The following is a 20,074-nucleotide window of genomic DNA, read 5'->3' on the forward strand; positions in this document are numbered from 1 at the left end:
GGTTTCCCCTCTGGTAATTCGTTGCGCATTTCCTAAGGGGCCGACAGGACCTGAACGTACAGATTTGTCGGTTCAGTGTTGTTCCGCACAAATTCCTTTCCTCTACACAGAAAAGTGGCTATCTGGGAATGTTTGTGAAGTGTACAGAGGTCGGACTTCCGTTAACTGAGCCAATCATCCGAACCCTGAAAATAAATTCGAGGTTGTGTCACGAGGGACGAGAGAGAGAGAGAGAGAGAGAGAGAGAGAGAGAGAGAGAGAGAGAGAGAGAGAGATAAGAAGCTAAAAACCCAGTTTATTAAAAATATCTACTCCGTTTTTTGTTGTACTTTGAAATGACTTTTCCATTATTTTTAAAGTAAGAGGTCCACCTCATGACGAGCTAGAATCGGACACTAAGTTTACTTAAAAAGTGTGCACGCAAGTCCTACCTTCCGAATGACAAGAAAAGACGAAACGGGAAGCTTGAAACGAATTTTCTATACTTTATGAGGCCCTTAACAGTGTCTATGAGAAGTGACTAAGAAATCAAATGTTTACAATCACGCACAGTTGCCAATAGACAGGAATGAGAGGTTACATAAGACTGAAAAGGTAGGATTGAAATGAAAAGACAACTCAAACATTTCAAATCAGTACAACGGATGGCTTGGGGGAATAAGATAGATAGCCATAAATAGAATACTGGAACCATTGCCGACAAAGGAGGTTTAAAAATATGTGAATGCTGCTAAGGGCCGTTACTAACAGCAAAACGACATTCTAGAAGCAATGTCGGCTATGTAACTTGTTAGTTGTACGGCCGATTGACGATTACATATATTATTTCTCAAGTCAACATCCCTTTTTCTCAACAAATACTAACGTTACAGGGAGGAATGAACTATCATTAGAAAAGATTTTTAACCTCTGACATTGCATACCGATTTTGCGTAGAAGTTGAGTTTACTAAACGAATATACTTTCGGAAGCGACAAATATATTTATCAATGTCGCCTTTAATTGTGATTAACCTATTGCGACGGCCTGGAAGTACCGTAAATTCATGATTATTATTTCACGTCGTTCGGTTCATTTTTAAACACGTCTTCTCTTCATTCCCACAACTACTCTTATCCGAAGGAGTACACTTATTCCAAATATTGTCATTATTTAAAACCACAAGAATTCGGAAGTTTCGCACGGGTCTCTTGGTTTTATTAAACTGTCGATTGGCTTAGTATTGGCTACTTGTTGTGTGCTGTCGAATTAATTCAGCACTGGATTATTTGTTCCTGGCATTATATTACAACTGATTTCGGAAATGCACGCCCGTTTGCCTACATGACACGTGTCCTCTGAAGCTGCTACAGCACCCATCAATATAAGTATCTGATTAAAAGTACTGTGATAAAAAGGGATCTTGAAATTAAACGCCGGCCATAGTGGCCGAGCGGTTCTGGGCGCTACAGTCTGGAACCGCGCGAAAACTACGGTCGCAGGTTCCAATCCTGCCTCGGGCATGGATGTGTGTGATGTCCTTAGATTAGTTAGGTTTAAGTTGTTCTAAGTTCTAGGGGACCGATGACCTCAGAATTTAAGTCCCATAGTGCTCAGAGCCATTTGAACCATTTTTTGAAATTAAACAACTTATTTTTTTAATTTTATACATATTTTGCAGCTTCAAACGTCACTGTATTGAATACACTGGAGGTACGAATTAAAAAACTCCTTCAGTCACAATTTTTCGCGTTTTATTAAATACACGATGCATTTCGGATTCTGTGGGTCCATCATCAGGTGTAATTTGTCTTAATACATGTTTTATTTCGTGTCATGAATGAGGTGAAATGCATATTCCTGTCACGAAAAGGTTTAATGTTAGGTTATGAATGTCGTAAGTCGAACGCGGAAAATATGTGCAAAATAGTGGACAAGATGAACAGTGTAAACTTACCACACAATCCAAGAAAAGCGCGTTTTAACGTTCAAGAGGCACATTTGCAGTCTCTCATTCACATTAATGTAGCATCGAGTCTCCTCGTGACAATAATTTTTTTCGCTTATTTAATCAGTACATTATGTCTATGATGTTTCTCTAAGTTCTTTGTTATGTTGCAATGTTCAAGACTAGAACTTCCGAAACAGGCTAACTGCTCTTGTTGTTCATGTAGGAAGTAAAAGAAACGATGTCTTCGCTCAGAAACATACCATGGCCACAAGTTATGGCTCAAACACGCAATTTCATGAGTACTTTAATTTAATGTGTGCTTGAGTGCTGCATGAAATATTACCAAGATATGGTAGCGTAAAAACTGTGAAATACAGCACAAACCCTCACAGAGTACTCTCAGCTACCCCGACAATGCCTGCACAATTTTTCTTGCCAGAGAGCTAAAGCGGGCAGCTCTCGGGAGATAGGTGATGCCGTCTACACGAGAGTACTGATATGGGATTTTACCCCGCTCTCAGCACTGCTGACGGGTTGACTCTCGGCGCTGTTTACACGGCACATTACTTGCAAAACTATTCTGACAGTGAAAACCTATCACGTGTATACAGTAATTACCAATGCCAACCCGTAGAGAAACGGTAATAATGATGATGATGATGAGTTTGTGGATCGCTCAACGGGAAACGGTAAAAGGAGAAGGAGAAGGAGAAGGAGAAGAAGAAGAAGAAGAGCAAGGGGTGGAGGTGGCCGCGGCCAGCTTTTTTCTACACTCCATGATCCGATCTGTTAACTACCTACGCGCCTCTTCTGCAGGCGCCTAAAAGCTTACACCAGTCCATAACCGAGAGGTATCCTCCCCCCCCCCCCCCCCGCCACCTGTGAACAGTAGAGGCGGGTGAGGGTGAGTCTCGATACATCATTGCGCTATCGATATCTGTACACTTAAAAATTGGAAATTGTAAAAACTGTCACGTCGTCGGTTTGGTGCATTCTCTGCACGCCACTCTATCCTGTGCAAGCCGCTTCATCCCTGCATAACTACTATAGCCTACATTACTTATAACGAAACAATCACAATCGCAAAATGTCATTTACTTGAAATGACCGGTTTCGGCACACACGGTAGGCGATCTTCAGATTTATTGCACTGTAAAGGTTATAAAAGTGCATGGCAATTAGGGAAGTCAGTCTTGCATAAATTTATAAAGATTAAGCTAAATGGGTCTGAGCACTATGGGACTTAACATCTGAGGTCATCAGTCCCCTAGACTTAGAACTACTTAAACCTAACTAACTTGAGGGCATCACACACATCCATGCCCGAGGCAGGATTCGAACCTGCGACCGTAGCAGCAGCGTGGTTCCGCACTGAAGCGCCACCAGAACCGCTCGGCCACAACGGCCGGCAATAATTTATGTAACTTTGGTATATTTTAAGTAGTCTTTTTTCTTGTAGAACAAAACAAATGAACACATATGAGAGTCCTTCAGACTCGGCTTTCTCCCCTCGGATGTTTAACATTTAAGATGTCTATTGTAGTAGTCTTAAACTGAATGAAATAATTATCACAATATTCATGTATTGTGCGATAATGTTATTGAGATATACCTGACCTGCATCCTTGATTACTTATATGTATGGTTTTATGTTTCTGCAGTTTATTGTAGCTGTGAAGCAACAGTTCGGTGATGCAATGAGGAGACGCCATCCGTGCACAAGTTCATCAATCACTACTTTTCTCATTTTAGAACCTGCAGTCTTATTTGCGCTTGAAACGAAGTCCGAAGATCCATTGCTGTACATTGCGATGCATTTCGTCGTATTTTATTGCAATATTACACGGTCGTACATCACCAGAATTAATTCTGTCAAACAGCGCGCTCCTTGCCCGCGTATAATTCCTCAAACACAAAGGGTAAGAAGAAAAAGCGCAAAACCGGTTGTGGAAGGAGATAGCTCATTTAGGTTAGTCCACGTCTGTATATGCCAGCGCTACTCTCGCATCGCTTATGATCAGCTCCGCAGTAGATTACCAAGTTAATAACTGTTGCAGAACACGAGTTTAGTCGACGGTTGCGCCGACAGTGCCGTCAAAAAAAGCTTAAGTCGATAACGATGGAGTGCAGCGCACTCCGCCAGTGGCCACGCGTGTGTCAGGTAAACAGCTCACAGCTATGAGGTTTCCCGTATGCGGACAGGACAGGGCACGGCAGGGCAGGGCAGTGCAAACAGCACACTTCGACGCGTCCAGTGATTGGGACGCAGTGTGACGGTAATGAGCGTGGCACGCGCGCGCACACACACACACACACACACACACACACACACACACACACACACCCCTTTCCAATGCCACAGGTCAATCACGTCCACAACGGGGGTAGTTACCTGTTGAGCCTCAGTTAATGGCAATCAGAGAGTACAATGGCTGGTGGGACGTGAATATCACATGTTTTAATCCTAGTTCACGTAATGTGGTCTTGCGTGATCTGGGGCTTTATTGTTGTTCTGAGTTACTACCATGCTTCGTTTCTTCTCCGAATCCATTACAGTGCGTCTGATCGTTTTCATCATTGTTTGCGAGCATATCTTACATGTTACAGTACCGGCTGGTACGAAGAATTTGTTCGCTCGCACTCTTACAAAAAAATGGCTCTGAGCACTATGGGACTTAACTTCTAAGGTCATCAGTCCCCTAGAACTTAGAACTACTTAAACCTAACTAACCTAAGGACATCACACACATCCATGCCCGAGGCAGGATTCGAACCTGCGACCGTAGCGGTCACGCGGTTACAGACTGTAGCGCCTTTAACCGCTTGGCCACACCGGCCGGCGCACTCTTACAGTCACTTAATAATTTTAAATGTTACCAGAGACATGAGACCATTAGAGAAAATACACTCATTATCAATTCGAGCAGAGTTATCTTTCACATAGCTGGCAGTCGTGCAGACGTTGAGCTTTTCGTGAACCACCCTGCCAACAGCGTCTACTTCGACTCAGATATCGAGGTCAGCCCGCGAATGGATAACAAGGAGAGACACCAGAGGTTACCACGTACTGTAACAGCGTGCAGACAGGCCGCTGCGAAACAGATCACTTCCCGTTACTTTTAGACAACAGTTGCAATAATAACCGCACTAAAACGTGCAGTAGAAAGCCAATGCGCACAGGAGAGTCTCTGTTAACAACAATTTCTGTGAGATTAATATGGGGAAAAGAACAGCACCATTCGAGGCTGTTACTGTAAATAAAACATGTTTTTAAAGGAATCATTATTTTGCACACGCGGCTCTACATCTATTATTAATTCTTAACTATGACCAACAGTTTCTGAGTTTGCACCATTTCCAAACGCTTTGAGGGATCAAATACAAACGAGATTAAATACCATGACGTCATACCTGTCCTCTTATGCAATGTGGGATACATAAAATTCAATATTCTGTACACATGTACCGACACTAACATTTTTATACTATACTGTCATTGTAAAAAGAATGTATTGAAATTGATGGAGGGGAAGTCGCCCGTGCTTGTACACTAATTCTCAGTCAGTCCTGTCAGAAGATGGGTCAGGAACTTCCAGGAACTCCTAGACATACAAAATTAAACTGATGGCGACAGACAAAAGCTCATCTATTAAATTCTGCATTCAAAAATGCAAACAAGCGTGAGGATGCTACAACACCAATTTTTTTTATCGTCGCACACACCCACAAATGATATGTGGAAGAACAGTAAAGACTACTGAAGCTGAACAAGACGATACTGCCTTAAGGAAATACTGTTAGATTTCTCTCTGAATACGTCGAGGAATCACACCTTTCCTTCCTAGCTCATGCTTGTTCAGAACTCTCGCGCTGTGAGTTGTTCCGCGTGAAGGGGGGGGGGGGGGGGGGAGTGCGAATCACTCCTGTTCTTTCAGGGGATAAAACAACAGATGCACTGAAATAAAGACCACGACCGCTAGCGCCCACTATCGCAGAATTTTGGAGCCTGTTTTAAGCTCTAACATTATGATGTTTCCGGAAGGAAAATATCTACTGAAACAACTAGGACGGCTCCGGAAAAAACCATTGTGTTGTGGAACACTTTTGCCTTCTTCACGCATGGTATCTTGCAAATAGGAATAAAGGTATGCGGATAGGTCCATTTCTAGATTCCCAAAACACTGCCCTACACTGTCGACGAATAACAAAGGTAGGACACTAATTTTACAGATAACTGATTGGCTCAGAAACAACAAAATCTACTAATGGAATCCAGTATGTCATACAGTACTGCTAATGATCAACATAAATGAAACTAAAATCGGGTGTGTCACAAGAGAGTGTAATAGAATCACTGAAGTTCTTGGTTCGTACAAAAGATTTGTCACATTGCACCAGCAGCACATTCAAATATTTCATTGGTGGTATCGCTGTTTCCTGCAGGAAAGAATATGATTGTTAGGAAACTCAGAAAGACTTCGAGTTGGTGTACTGAAAGCCATCTGTTCTTAACCGTGGGTAAATGCAAGATGACGTCATAACAGAGAAGAACGCTATAGTGTGTAGTTACAAGATATGAACACTGAGCTGAACACGTTAGTTACATGCTTCACAGATCATTTGAACGATTCTTTTATCTAAATGATGTGGAACTACTCAGTTTACTACATATGTATACATCATTAGTGTTAAAATTAGTGAACACATTTTTCAGTTATAATCATGCAACTACACTTTAATACTAGGATATTTTCACAGGCTATCAGTTTTTAAACATAAATTCATCACTGGACTAAAAGAAGTTGTACTGAAGAAATAATTTTAGCTAAGATTTAAAACTTGCTTTGGTACCTGTCAGACATTTTATGTTATTGAGCCAATGATCGAAAATTTTGGTTGCAGTACATTGAACTCCTTTCTGAGTCACTGAAATTTTAGTAATGGGTAACAAAGGTAATTTTTTCGTCTAGTGTAGTAGGTACGGACATCACTGTTTTTCCCAAATTATGATGGATCATTTTTTAAGAGGAGTTTCTGGAATTCCCCGAATCGTTTATATCTCTGGGGTAATGTTAGAAAACGACAAAAAATGAGACGAACACGTGAAGTCAGTAGTAGAATTGGAAAATGGAAGACAAGGATTTCTAGGGGAAAGTTCTGTGAAAATGCGATGTATCTGTAAAGAATGCCGTTTAGCAGACTCTAGTGCCACCAGTTCTATGGTACAGATCTAATGTTTACAGACCCTATTACGTAGCAGGCGGTTGGCATCGAATTCAGAAGTGCACTGGTAGCATCGTGAAACATTAGTACAGCCTGTAGGAAAAGGCAACGGAGACGCTCAGGAAACTTAGCTAGTAGTCACAATGACGACGCTGTTCTTGTAGAGCGCTGTTGAGTAAACACAGAGTATTTCAGAAGGTCTGTAGAGCAGATTTGGTGCCGTTTACAGACGTTGAGGACTTTTAAGGGGGCCAGGGTAGTTAAGATTAGCACAGAAATTAATTTCTGGAAACGTACAGCTTTACTGCCACACGCAAAATAGCACGACACACGTTCAAACCACCCGCATTTTCGGCGCTGCTCACTAAGGTATTACGTAGACATTCACCGATCACCTGATATTCCATGCCCACTACAGGTTTATTTACGTGAGATTCGGCTGAGTTTGTTATTTGTCCAGAGAGGACTGTACCGACTATACAGATTGTGGTCTTTGTTCATACTGTACTACAGTGCAGTAGTAATCACTCACTACAATGCAGAATGCAAGCTGTACGTACATTTCCGGTTTATTATGCTGCGGATGGTTCAAATGGCTCTGAGCACTATGGGACTCAACTTCTGAGGTCATCAGTCCCCTAGAACTTAGATCTACTTAAACCTAACTAACCTAAGGACATCACACACATCCATGCCCGAGGCAGGATTCGAACCTGCGACCGTAGCGGTCGCTCGGTTCCAGACTGTAGCGCCTAGAACCGCACGGCCACTCCGGCCGGCTGCTGCTGTTGATCACGGTGAACTACACGTTTGCGGAATACGCCGATATGATATTACCGTACGGCGAAGCTCGGTGCAGTGGGAGAGCTGCTCGTGAGTTATATGCGGGCGTTTTCCACACCGTCAGACACCTTAGCGCTCCCTCTTCGCTACGGTGTACCACCGGACCTCCGAGACGGACATATTCGCCACCGGCAGGGCCGACTGTGGTGGTCCGTAGCGGCGCCGCACACCCGCTTTTGAAGAGGCTGTGCTCCATGGCATGGAAGAGGATGCGACGACGAGTATCAGAAACGTAGCGGGTAGAGTGAATGTGGATCATCGAACCGCCCGGCGTGATCTGCATGAGCAGCTGTTACAGAAAGTAAAAGCAATGCAGGCACAGGATTTTGCGAGGCGAGCCCCAATTCTGCACGTGGTTCTCGCAACGTTGCGTGGACGAGCCCGACTTGGGCGGATCCTTTTCACGGACGAAGACAAGTACACCACGGAAGATGTACCCAGCTCCCACAACAGTCGTGTGTGGGCTGAAGAAAAGCCGCAAACTACGCGCCCCCATTGGTTTCAGGAACGATAGGGTCTGAACATTTGGGAATAGTTCCTAGACGGACGTGTGACTGGGCCGCATCTTGTTCGGCGTACTTACGATTCCTTGACGACGTATTGCATGGGTTCCTGGAAGACGTGCGACTGCATGAGAGTCGAAACATGTGGTTCGAGCATAATGGCGCAAAACCATTTCTCACGTGCGGCCTGATATCAGCTGGACTAATGGTGTGGCCAGAATAGGTCATGATGGCCCAACTGCCTGGCTTGAGTGTTCTCCCGACTTGAACCCGCTATACTACTACCTGTGCGGTCACACGAAACCCTTGATTTACAAGACCCCTGTAGCACCCGATGAAGACCTACTGGCGCGGGTTATGGCTGCGGCGGATGCTACAGCATAAGGGATTGGTGTACCAGAATATGGTACAGAGGTACCGTATATCTGTTGACGTCTGTGATCATCACATCGAGCGCTACTTGTAAGTGGACCCAGACGACAAGCAGCACGTATTAGAGAGCAGCAAGTGATGTGTTTTGCGCGTATCGGTAAAACGGTAAGTTACTGGACATGAATTCCTATGTTAAACTTAACCGTATTGATCTCCTCTACAAGTCCTCAAAGTCCGCAGACAGAACTTACACCAAGTTGTAAAGACTCATCCAGTTTCAGAAGACTACATTTTCTAGATGAATGAAGGCGAATTTTAACTTACGGAAACAACCACTTTTTTTTCCCAAAAGAACCACCCGATCTTGCAACAGTATGTGTTATCCATGTACGTAGAACCTTGGGGTGCCTCTCACAGTTACATGTAGGATCAAAATTTTCATTCACTTTTGACCAAAGTCTTCAATTTGCTCTCCACCCTTCAATTTGCTCTCCATCAGACGCTCGACAATATCTAGACGATAGTCAAACTTGTTCACTCTTCCGCGCTCATGTCTGAAGTTCCTGCAGCCACTGCGTTCCTATTCGGTGTTGCGGTTCACGTGGAGTTGTGGAAGCGCATATATGGAGTTTTTCACAAACACCCACCAAAAAGCACACATTGCGAGATGAGGTGTACCTTGGAGGTCTATGCTTGCAGTGCGAGATGCGTACGCTCCTTACGGCTGATCCACCGTTTAACCCGTGAAGGGCGTCCTGTGCTGCACTCGCGATAAAAACCAAGCCGCACAATTCTAACTGTATAATTGTAGATCGAAGTGAATCATACCTGTTGAAATGGAGGTCGCAAAACGCCTTTCATTGCTCTGTTATCGTACTGGCGACTCGACGCACAGTCGGTAATGAATAGGGGTGGACAAACGGTACTCGCGTCCGACCGCGCAAGGTACAGTAACGAGCGCTGTCCCAACAATCAGGTGGCGTTTGACTCACGCGCCGCGAGAGAAAGCGGTCCGAGAATTTACGAACTAGTCACAAAAATAAGGTTTGCTTGAAATCTGACAGTTTCGTGTAAGAGAGGGAGAAGCAGCAATAAATCCTAGTTCCATACAAACACTGATTGTATTTGAACAAATTTGCACTAATAGTTGTCATACGGTATTTATAGCGATATAAAGGTTCATGGTGATTTCAAGTAAATCCTAAGAGTCAAAGGCGAAAACATTGTAATTCAAAAATATTAACCTGTCTCTGAACCCAATACAACATTTTATTTGCTTGATAGACTATAACGATTTAGCAAGTAAGTGGGAGAAGAGGCATGTCGATTGCAATTCACACGTACGAATAACGTGTAAAAAAGGTACCATGTTTGAATGAAGATGTTAAAACCGTAGAAAAATGTGAACTGAATGCCAAATAAACGAAGTAAATCATATAAATGACAGCGGCAGCCAGAAGGGCTCGTCGTGGAGATAGTGCCGACATACGCCGCTAGATCGAGGATTAGACTAAATTGCAATTTGGGAATTTTTTTGTGATTTACTATTAGCAGAAATGAGTTACAGTCTATAAGAGAGTGCATCCCAGTTACAAGGTTATTTCTATAATCAAAATGCAGGATCATGATGAAGAAATCGTTTCAAGTGCGTGCTAAATATTTATTTATGAGCCAACTAGTTTGATGGCGTTAGTCACATTTTCAGGACACTTACATTTCACTTCATAACTTAGTTAAAGTGACAATCAGCAGACGAACCAGCATTCTTTGTACAATTGCAATAAAAATGTTGAAGTGCCAAGAGGTCGGTATTACAACTGGGCAGAAAATGTTGGGTAGTCTACTGGATATAGCTTGAAAATAGGTGCGTATCACTGAAGATGTGGCCCTAACGCCATAAAAGTAGGTGATAAATAAATATTTGTCATAGATCTGAAGCGGTGTGTTTCATCATGAGACAATTTCACAGCTGTGGATGCCAAAATACAAAATTGTCTGCAAAATCCATAATGAATTAATACTGCTGAGAGACCGTACGGCGAACGAAAGGTCGGGCTAAGCACGATATTTCTCTAACTGTGACGTCAACTGCTCGAGCCATTCGAGCCGTGCGCAAGCATAGCACTATGGTCGGATCGCGAACGATGGTGGTTAGTACAGGTCGAGTCACGGTCGAGCGTTGCATGTGGCCAGTTCCAAGTGACAGTTCCGGTACTCGCATACATGGGCTCTGTGCTTGAAGAAAACGTGTCTCCTGTAAATTGTGTGTCTCGCTTGGTCGTGTAGAATTTGTCGCTTATTACCACCTTGAGCGAAAACAACTCGCTAGAAATGGAATAAGCATTCACTAAATAACTCGCACCGATCACGCTTAATGTTCGCATTGGCTTCAACAATCACAGTAGAGAGCTCAGAACACTGCTGACCCCATATTTGTAAAAATGAAGTGCTAACAAAATGTCAGTTTGGTTTGCAGAAAGGCTTTTCAACAGAAAATGCTATATATGATTTTACTGATCAAATATTAAATGCAATGAATAACCAAACATCACCCATTGGGATATTTTGTGATCTCTCAAAGGCTTTTGATTGTGTGAATCATGAAATTCTTCTAGAAAAGCTTAAGTATTGTGGTATGAGCGGGACAGTGCACAAATGGTTTAATTCATACTTAATTGTAAGAATACAGAACGTTGAAATTAACAGTACAGACAGTCTACAAAACCAGCAGAGTCCTCTAACTGGGGAGGTATCAAGAATGGTGTCCCACAGGGTTCAGTCTTGGGTCCCTTATTGTTCTTAATATATATTAATGACTAGCCACTCTATATTCGTGAAGATGCAAAGTTAGTTCTTTTTGCTGATGATGCAAGTATAATAATTACACCCAAAAAGCAAGAATCAGCTGAGGAAAGTGCAAATAATGTCTTTCAGAAAATTATTAAGTGGTTCTTTGCAAGTGGCCTATCACTAAATTGTGAGAAAACACAGTTTATACAATTCTTCACAGTAAATGGCATAACACCATTGATAAATATAGACTGTGAACGGAAGTTTGTTCCTAAGGCAGAATACTCAAAATTTCTGGGTGTATGCATTGATGAGAAATTGAATTGGAAGAAACACATCGATGATCTGCTGAAACGGCTAGGTTCAGCTACTTATGCTATTAGGGTTATTGCAAATTTTGGCGATAAACATATCAGTAAATTAGCCTGCTATGCACCCATTTTCATTCACTGCTTTCATATGGCATCATATTTTGGGACAATTCGTCATTGAGAGAGAAAGTATTCATTGCACAAAATCGTGTAATCAGAATAATAGCTGGAGCTCACTCAAGATCACCTTTCAGACATTTATTTAAGGAACTCCGGATATTCACAGTACCTTCGCAATACATATACAGAGTGTTACAATAAGGTACGGCCAAACTTTCAGGAAACATTCCTCACACACAAAGAAAGAAAATATGTTATGTGGACATGTGTCCGGAAACGCTTACTTTCCATGTTAGAGCTCATTTTATTACTTCTCTTCAAATCACATTAATCATGGAATGGAAACACACAGCAACAGAACGTACCAGCGTGACTTCAAACACTTTGTTACAGGAAATGTTCAAAATGTCCTCCGTTAGCGAGGATACATGCATCCACCCTCCGTCGCATGGAATCCCTGATGCGCTGATTCAGCCCTGGAGAATGGCGTATTGTATCACAGCCGTCCACAATACGAGCACGAAGAGTCTCTACATTTGGTACCGGGGTTGCGTAGACAAGAGCTTTCAAATGCCCCCATAAATGAAAGTCAAGAGGGTTGAGGTCAGGAGAGCGTGGAGGCCATGGAATTGGTCCGCCTCTACCAATTCATCGGTCACCGAATCTGTTGTTGAGAGGCGTACGAACACTTCGACTGAAATGTGCAGCATCTCCATCGTGCATGAACCACATGTTGTGTCGTACTTGTGAAGGCACATGTTCTAGCAGAACAGGTAGAGTATCCCGTATGAAATCATGATAACGTGCTCCACTGAGCGTAGGTGGAAGAACATGGGGGCCCCATCAAGACATCACCAAAAACGCCTGCCCAAACGTTCACAGAAAATCTGTGTTGATGACGTGATTGCACAATTGCGTGCGGATTCTCGTCAGCCCGCACATGTTGATTGTGAAAATTTACAATTTGATAACGTTGGAATGAAGCCTCATCCGTAAAGAGAACATTTGCACTGAAATGAGGATTGGCACATTGTTGGATGAACCATTCGCAGAAGTGTACCCGTGGAGGCCAATCAGCTGCTGATAGTGCCTGCACACGCTGTACATGGTACGGAAACAACTGGTTCTCCTGTAGCACTCTCCATACAGTGACGTGGTCAGCGTTACCTTGTACAGCAGCAACTTCTCTACGCTGACATTAGAGTTATCGTCAACTGCACGAAGAATTGCCTCGTCCATTGCAGGTGTCCTCGTCGTTCTAGGTCTTCCCCAGTCGCGAGTCATAGGCTGGAATGTTCCGTGCTCCCTAAGACGCCGATCAATTGCTTCGAACGTCTTCCTGTCGGGGCACCTTCGTTCTGGAAATCTGTCTCGGTACAAACGTACCGCGCCACGGCTATTGCCCCGTGCTAATCCATACATCAAATGGGCATCTGCCAACTCCGCATTTGTAAACATTGCACTGACTGCAAAACCACGTTCGTGATGAACACTAACCTGTTGATACTACGTACTGATGTGCTTAATGCTAGTACTGTAGAGCAATGAGTCGCACGTCAACACAAGTACCGAAGTCAGCATCACCTTCCTTTAATTGGGTCAACTGACGGTGAATCGAGGAAGTACAGTACATATTGACGAAACTAAAATGAGCTCTAACATGGAAATTAAGCGTTTCCGGACACATGTCCACATAACATCTTTTCTTTATTTGTGTGTGAGGAACCTTTCCTGAAAGTTTGGCCGTACCTTTTTGTAATACCCTGTATTCACTTACGAAATTTGTCATTAATAACTCATCCCAATTCAAAAATAACCGCGTAGTGCATAGCTACAACACTAGAAGAAAGAATGATATTCACTACTCTGGATTAAATCTCACTTTGGCACAGAAAGGGGTGAATTATGGTGCCACAAAAATCTTTGGTCATTTGTCAAATAGTATGAAAAGTCTGACAGATAGCCAACCAACATTTAAAAGCAAAATTAAAATAATTTCTAAATGACAACTCCTTCTACTCAATATATGAATTCTTAGATATGAAGTAGTAACTGTAAAAAAAATAATTAATCATTTTGTGTAAAGAAAACTCATGTTAAAGTGACACGTTCCATATCATTACGAAATGTCGTATTCATGATCTATGGAACAAGGATTAATGTATGTAACATACATACAGTTAAGAAAAAACGAGGGATGGAGGAATGGAGGGAGCTAGTTGCACCACTTGATCCGGGAACTTATAGCTGGAGCAAACAAACTTTTAGTTTCTATGTGACAGTTACAATTTATCCCAGGCTTATACTTTCATTCAGATAGAAGATGTAGTCTTGTCTAATCGGGCAACTCTTTTTGAAACACCCTGTGTTACTGTAAGAACGAATCCAGCGCAGGTGCCGCGGCAACGACACGTACCTGTGGCGACGCAGGAGCACTCATCCGCGCTCGCAGTCAGCTGGGCGCGGTTCGAGGCGACTGTTGACTCGGCCGCAGACAGCGCAGGTGGCCGCCATCAGCCGCGGCCCGCTTCCCAGCCACTGAGCTAACGCCTCACCCCAGTTCGGCTCACCTCCCACCGCTGTTACAACACGCGGGGCGCCCGACCCCCACTAGCCTTGACGCAGTTCGCATTCACACGGCTCACGTGCGACGCACGCTGCGAGCGAGAGTCGCAGCCAGCCGAGCATCCTTTTGTTCTCGTCTTACTGCTGCACGCGCCTGCGGGCTTCTTAAGAATCTACGATATCAAAGGACGCGTTCTGAAGGCAACACTCGTGCTGAAACCGGAGCACTCACTCTTCATAACGAAGCCTAATAGTTCCCACTACATTATTGTAATCCATCTACCTGTACCTGTACATACAAAGCGCGAAAAATAAAATTTTCTCAGCGAACTGAGTATTCAAATTGATGGAGTTTCTTCACCACCTCAACTCCATTTCTAATACTCGGTTCGCTTTGGATATGGAAAAATATTGTTGTCTGCCTTGCTTGGCTGTCTTGGGTAGACGAAGGAATGATGGCGCTCTGGGGCATTCAGTTTATCGCAGACCCCGTCATATTGATTTGAATTTGCAAGCGTCAAGCTGTCATGACCCGTCCCAAACCATCAGCGTCCTTATAACAATCGTACACACAGCTGACGCTGTCTCGGATCTAGGTAGTTTCTCGTCAAGCACTGTCTGTAACAACAAGAATCAAAAAGTGGATAAAGAGGAGAACAGGCCTGAAAAATCTTTAGCGGTTCGTCCTTTTGTGGGGAACATTCCGTTTAAAACAGGAAGAATCCTCCTTAAATTTCTGTGACTGTCATTTTCCGTCCGTCTAAGATTGCAGACCTTTTGGGATTAGTGAAGGATGACTTTTTATTGTGGAAGGCCTGTATTTACAAAATACCTTGTCAATGTACTTGTTGTGGTCTTCTGTCCGAAGACTGGTTTGGTGCAGCTTCTAACAATACCACCACTTCCAAAATAGGTTAGAAATCAGATTAATAATGTTGCTCACGCAGCATATGTTTGCTTTATCGGGCAACAACAAAGTTATTGACTGTGGATGGTATAGTCAGAATGGAAATAATGAAGTCACTGTAAAAAAAGTCATTAATTTTGGCACTTATCTTGAATGGATTCTCACGTAGATTTGGTCGAAATTGTTATGGCTCATCTTGTACATTCTAGGGTGATTCCACTATGACTGCTAGAAGGTCCAGATCTATATTTTAGCAATATCTGAAGCCTGACAAATGCTTTTTTCAGGAAATTCTTAATGATCAAACAATCCCACATCAGAACAATGGTACGGTAGAAATAATTTTTGACTTGGTGTTCACGATCCACATTTTTATTAAACTTCTTGTAAATTCACATATACTACTTCTTAATTGTCACATCATCAAGAAAGCAGTTTTGTGTCAATCTTCATACATTTAATTTCCACTTTAACCAAACACAAGACTTGACTGTTCTTTTACAAAGCGAAATAACAACTTAACTTCTGCAAAGTGCAACAATGACTGCTCTGTGCGCATCCGGGCCAAAACGGTTACAAGTAAGTCAAAGATTACGACAGTCTCACAGAAATGAATACACACAAGAACCACATCACTGTAACATATCAATACATCGGAGTACCTATACATTAATAAAACCGAATGTGAGTATTGTGAGAAAAATATATCTGTTACTTCGCAGAAAACTAGTACGATATTACTGGTATCGAGAACTGTGGTTGGAGTGCCGTAATGATCACGTAAATAAAGAACCATTACAAGCTCTCCATGCTACTCCATCCTTTGCAAGCTTGTTCCTTTCCGAATAACTATTGCAATCTACGTTCTTCTGAATCTGCTTACTGTATTCATCTCTTTGCCTCATCAGTGTGGTATGCACCATCTGCACCGTGAAAGAACGCTGCACTGAGCATTAACGTTGCTCTCGCCTTTTGCAACCAGCCACATCCACTATTCCCGAACACTGTTTCCATTGTACATTCAATGCAATATGAGAGAACTATGATTTTTTGGGGGGGGGACTACACTGTTAAAGAATCCGCAGAAATACGCCTGGTGGAAAAGCTGATGAATCGCGACAGCGACTACCAGTTGGACAGTCCATGGAACTCCATCATCTCCTCGATTTGTTCTCATCGGAGACGAAAGAGTGCGTTAACGGCAACGGCGAACGGTAACACAGAGGAGAACAGCTGAGTTCCGCGGTTCCATCAGCGAGGACGCTGTCTCCGTGAAGTGTGGGCCGTCTGTCAACCTGATTTTGATGACTACGTGTAATACTTGCAGCGCACTGTGTACTGCTCAACGGAGCTTTTCTTCATCAGTCTACGATGGCTCACCAGAAAATGAGTGCAGCTGCCTAGCTGAAATATCGTGTGATGTACTCGCATTAAACGACTTGCTGCAAGCCCTCACTTTCTTTGAATATACATACAGGGTATTCCAAAAAGAAGGCCCGGTTTTTGAACAAGCGCTAACAGAAAGACTGTTAGATATAATGAAACGATTTAAATGCCAAATTCTTCCATTTGTACCTTAATGAGTTTCGATGTGGGCTCCATTTGTTTTTCCGCAGGCATCAAAATGATATTCTGTTTTGTGCCACGTGTTTTGCAGCATCTCTGGTGTAACAGTCGTGACGGCTGTCGAAATTCGCTCCTGCAGATGCCTCAAATTTCAAAGTTTCTTCTGCCTAGAAAATGTTCTTTACGTGTCCCCACAAAAAGACGTCCAAAAAGGTAAGATCAGGACTTCTGGGTGCCCATGGATAAGGCGCATCCCTGCCTATCCAACCATTTGGGAATTTGTTGTTTAGTATGTTGCGCACTTCGACATGGTGATGAGGCGGGGCGCCATCTTCTATGAAAATGATACATTGATCAGTTTGTTCTTGAATTTCTGCCATTTGGGGAAAAATAAACAGTTGAAGCATACACACCCAACTCGTCAGTATTTCTGGGGCATTTTTGGTATGCGTAGAGCTTATGTGTAAGATAGACGGTACACTGAATTGCAATATGTTTTCCAGTATTACATAGGAAACACTTACTAACGTCATTTATTTGGTCAAGAACCAGCTTTCGGCCTCTTAGGCGGTCTTTAGGTGACAGTCGGATATCAGCAACACGGATAAAACGATGTGAGAATTAAACAGATGTTATTTGCACAAAGATAACGAAAATGAAGTAGAGTGTTTACATATAAAAACATTACTTTTTGTCACTTACAAATAATTACATTAACTACAAAAGAAAGATATGTATGAGCTACAGATTACATTGGAAGACCTAAGAAACAAAACTGACAAAATCAGGAAACTCACAGACAAACAAACCAGACTGCAAACGAGAATCAACATACATAGAATAGCAAGGGTGATTTCCGACGAAGAAAGAAGGATGAGTTCCGAGAGAATGAAGGAGTACTGGGCTGACAAGAAACTGAAAAATTCTTTGTATAAAGTTGGCTAGAGTGGTCGAATGAAGGCCATAAAATGTAAATAATAATAATAATAATAATAATAATAATAATAAATGGAGTAACACAGACCTAGAAGCACTCAATACACTTACACGATCACAATGCCACAAATATAGAATACATCGCATACATTCAGCAACATAAAGATTCACATTAAGCAGAAAGGAAAGAAGAAAGTAAATTGGAAAAAGAAAACACCACATAGCGAGCACCCGTATCATCTAACGCAGCCACACATCGATCAAGACGCATCCAACACATGGCTAAGAAAAGGCAACATATACATTGAGACGGAAGGATTCATGATTGCAATGCAGGATCAAACAATAAACACCAGATATTACAGCAAGCATATTATTAAAGGTCCCAATATCACAACAGGTAAATGCAGACTTTACAAACAACAAACAGAAACGGTAGATCACATCACAAGCGGATGTACAATACTAGCAAATACTGAATACACCAGAAGACATGACAATGTAGCAAAAATAATACAACAACAACTTGCCATACAACATAAACTAATACAACAAAACGTTCCCACATACAAGTATGCACCACAAAATGTACTGGAGAATGATGAATACAAATTATACTGGAACAGAACCATTATAACAGATAAAACAACACCACATAATAAACCTGACATCATACTCACCAATAAAAAGAAGAAATTAACACAACTAATCGAAATATCCATACCCAAGACAACAAATATACAGAAGATAACAGGAGAAAAAATTTAAAAATACATCCAACTGGCTGAGGAAGTCAAGGACATGTGGCATCAGGATAAAGTTGACATTATACCAATTATACTATCAACTACAGGAGTCATACCACACAATATCCATCAACGCAATACAGCTACATCCAAACGTATATATACAACTACAGAAATCTGTAATTATTGATACATGTTCAGTTACCCGAAAGTTCCGAAATGCAGTGTAAAGTATGTCGTACAGTTAAAGAGAAGTCACGCTTGATCAAGGTCCGCGTCACTTTCCATTTTTAACCAGACATAACGTCTGAGAAAGGAAATAAATAATAATAATAATGGGGACAACGAAGTACTTTTATGTAGAGATACATATAACAAATGATGTAGTAGTAGTAGTAGTAGTAGTAGTAGTAGTAGTAGCAGTAGTAGTAGTAGTAGCAGCAGTTGATGAGAAATAAGCTGAATTTACAATCTGAATCTAGTATTTGTACCGAGAACTTCATTTACTGAGGGGCAAAAGGAAACTGAGTGATTATTCAGTACTAAGGTGGCATTCTGTGTCATATGTTTGTTGATTTCCAGGAGTGTCCTCTTTCTGCTTTTCTTAAGAGAATGTAAAGTTCACAGTCTACATCATATGAATGGTTTTCCGTTAGAAGATCATCGGCAAACGTTGTATCTTTTTCCGTTAATCTCCAGCCCTTCTTATGTTCAGTGTTCAGGTAGCCTAACTGCCATAGTTATGTCTGTCTGACCAATACATAATTTTCCACGCTGTGTAAACGACAAAAATTACATTTGCGACTACCGTAGAAGCTCGTAGTGAACAAACAGACTTTTACGGTGGGAGGGAGGGAGGGAGAGGGAAAGAGGGGGGGAGAGAGAGAGAGAGAGAGAGAGAGAGAGAGAGAGAGAGAGAGAGAGAGAGAGAGATAAACTGTTGTTGTGCTTGCAGACTTTGCCGACATGACCACCAAAAAATATGTTTAGTAAATTTCTTATACCCGATACAGTAAACAAGTGACTGGTACGACCTTCAGTTTCACATGCCCTGCACAGAAACCTTGTACATAAACAAAGACGTTTCGCAATACCGAAGAGGCGCGTCTCCTGTATCTCGTCTTAATTAAAATGAGTATCCTGCATCCGCCGTGCAGCCTTGCAATTACGAGCGAAACACGCTGATGAGCAGTGTGTGTCCTTCTCCCAGCTCAGGTGCCGTCTAGGAGCAGTCTTCCACGGAGGTGCAGGTAGCTCGAGAA

General features: G+C 42.4%; 1 protein-coding gene across 3 annotated transcripts in view; it reads right to left on the reverse strand.

The window, feature by feature from the left end:
* The window catches only part of LOC126091487 (skin secretory protein xP2-like), a 586,258-nt gene that overhangs the window by 397,069 nt on the left and 169,115 nt on the right, over positions 1-20,074 (reverse strand). Inside the window, exon 1 of one of the 3 annotated variants that reach the window (XM_049907066.1) lies at positions 14,509-14,645. The exons of the other annotated variants lie outside the window; for them this stretch is intronic. The gene's annotated coding sequence lies outside the window, so the exon portion shown is untranslated. Of the gene's footprint in view, positions 1-14,508; positions 14,646-20,074 lie in introns of those variants that run through there. 3 annotated transcript variants of the gene reach the window in all.

Source organism: Schistocerca cancellata, chromosome 1 (assembly GCF_023864275.1).
Source record: "Schistocerca cancellata isolate TAMUIC-IGC-003103 chromosome 1, iqSchCanc2.1, whole genome shotgun sequence".
Taxonomy (NCBI): domain Eukaryota; kingdom Metazoa; phylum Arthropoda; class Insecta; order Orthoptera; family Acrididae; genus Schistocerca; species Schistocerca cancellata.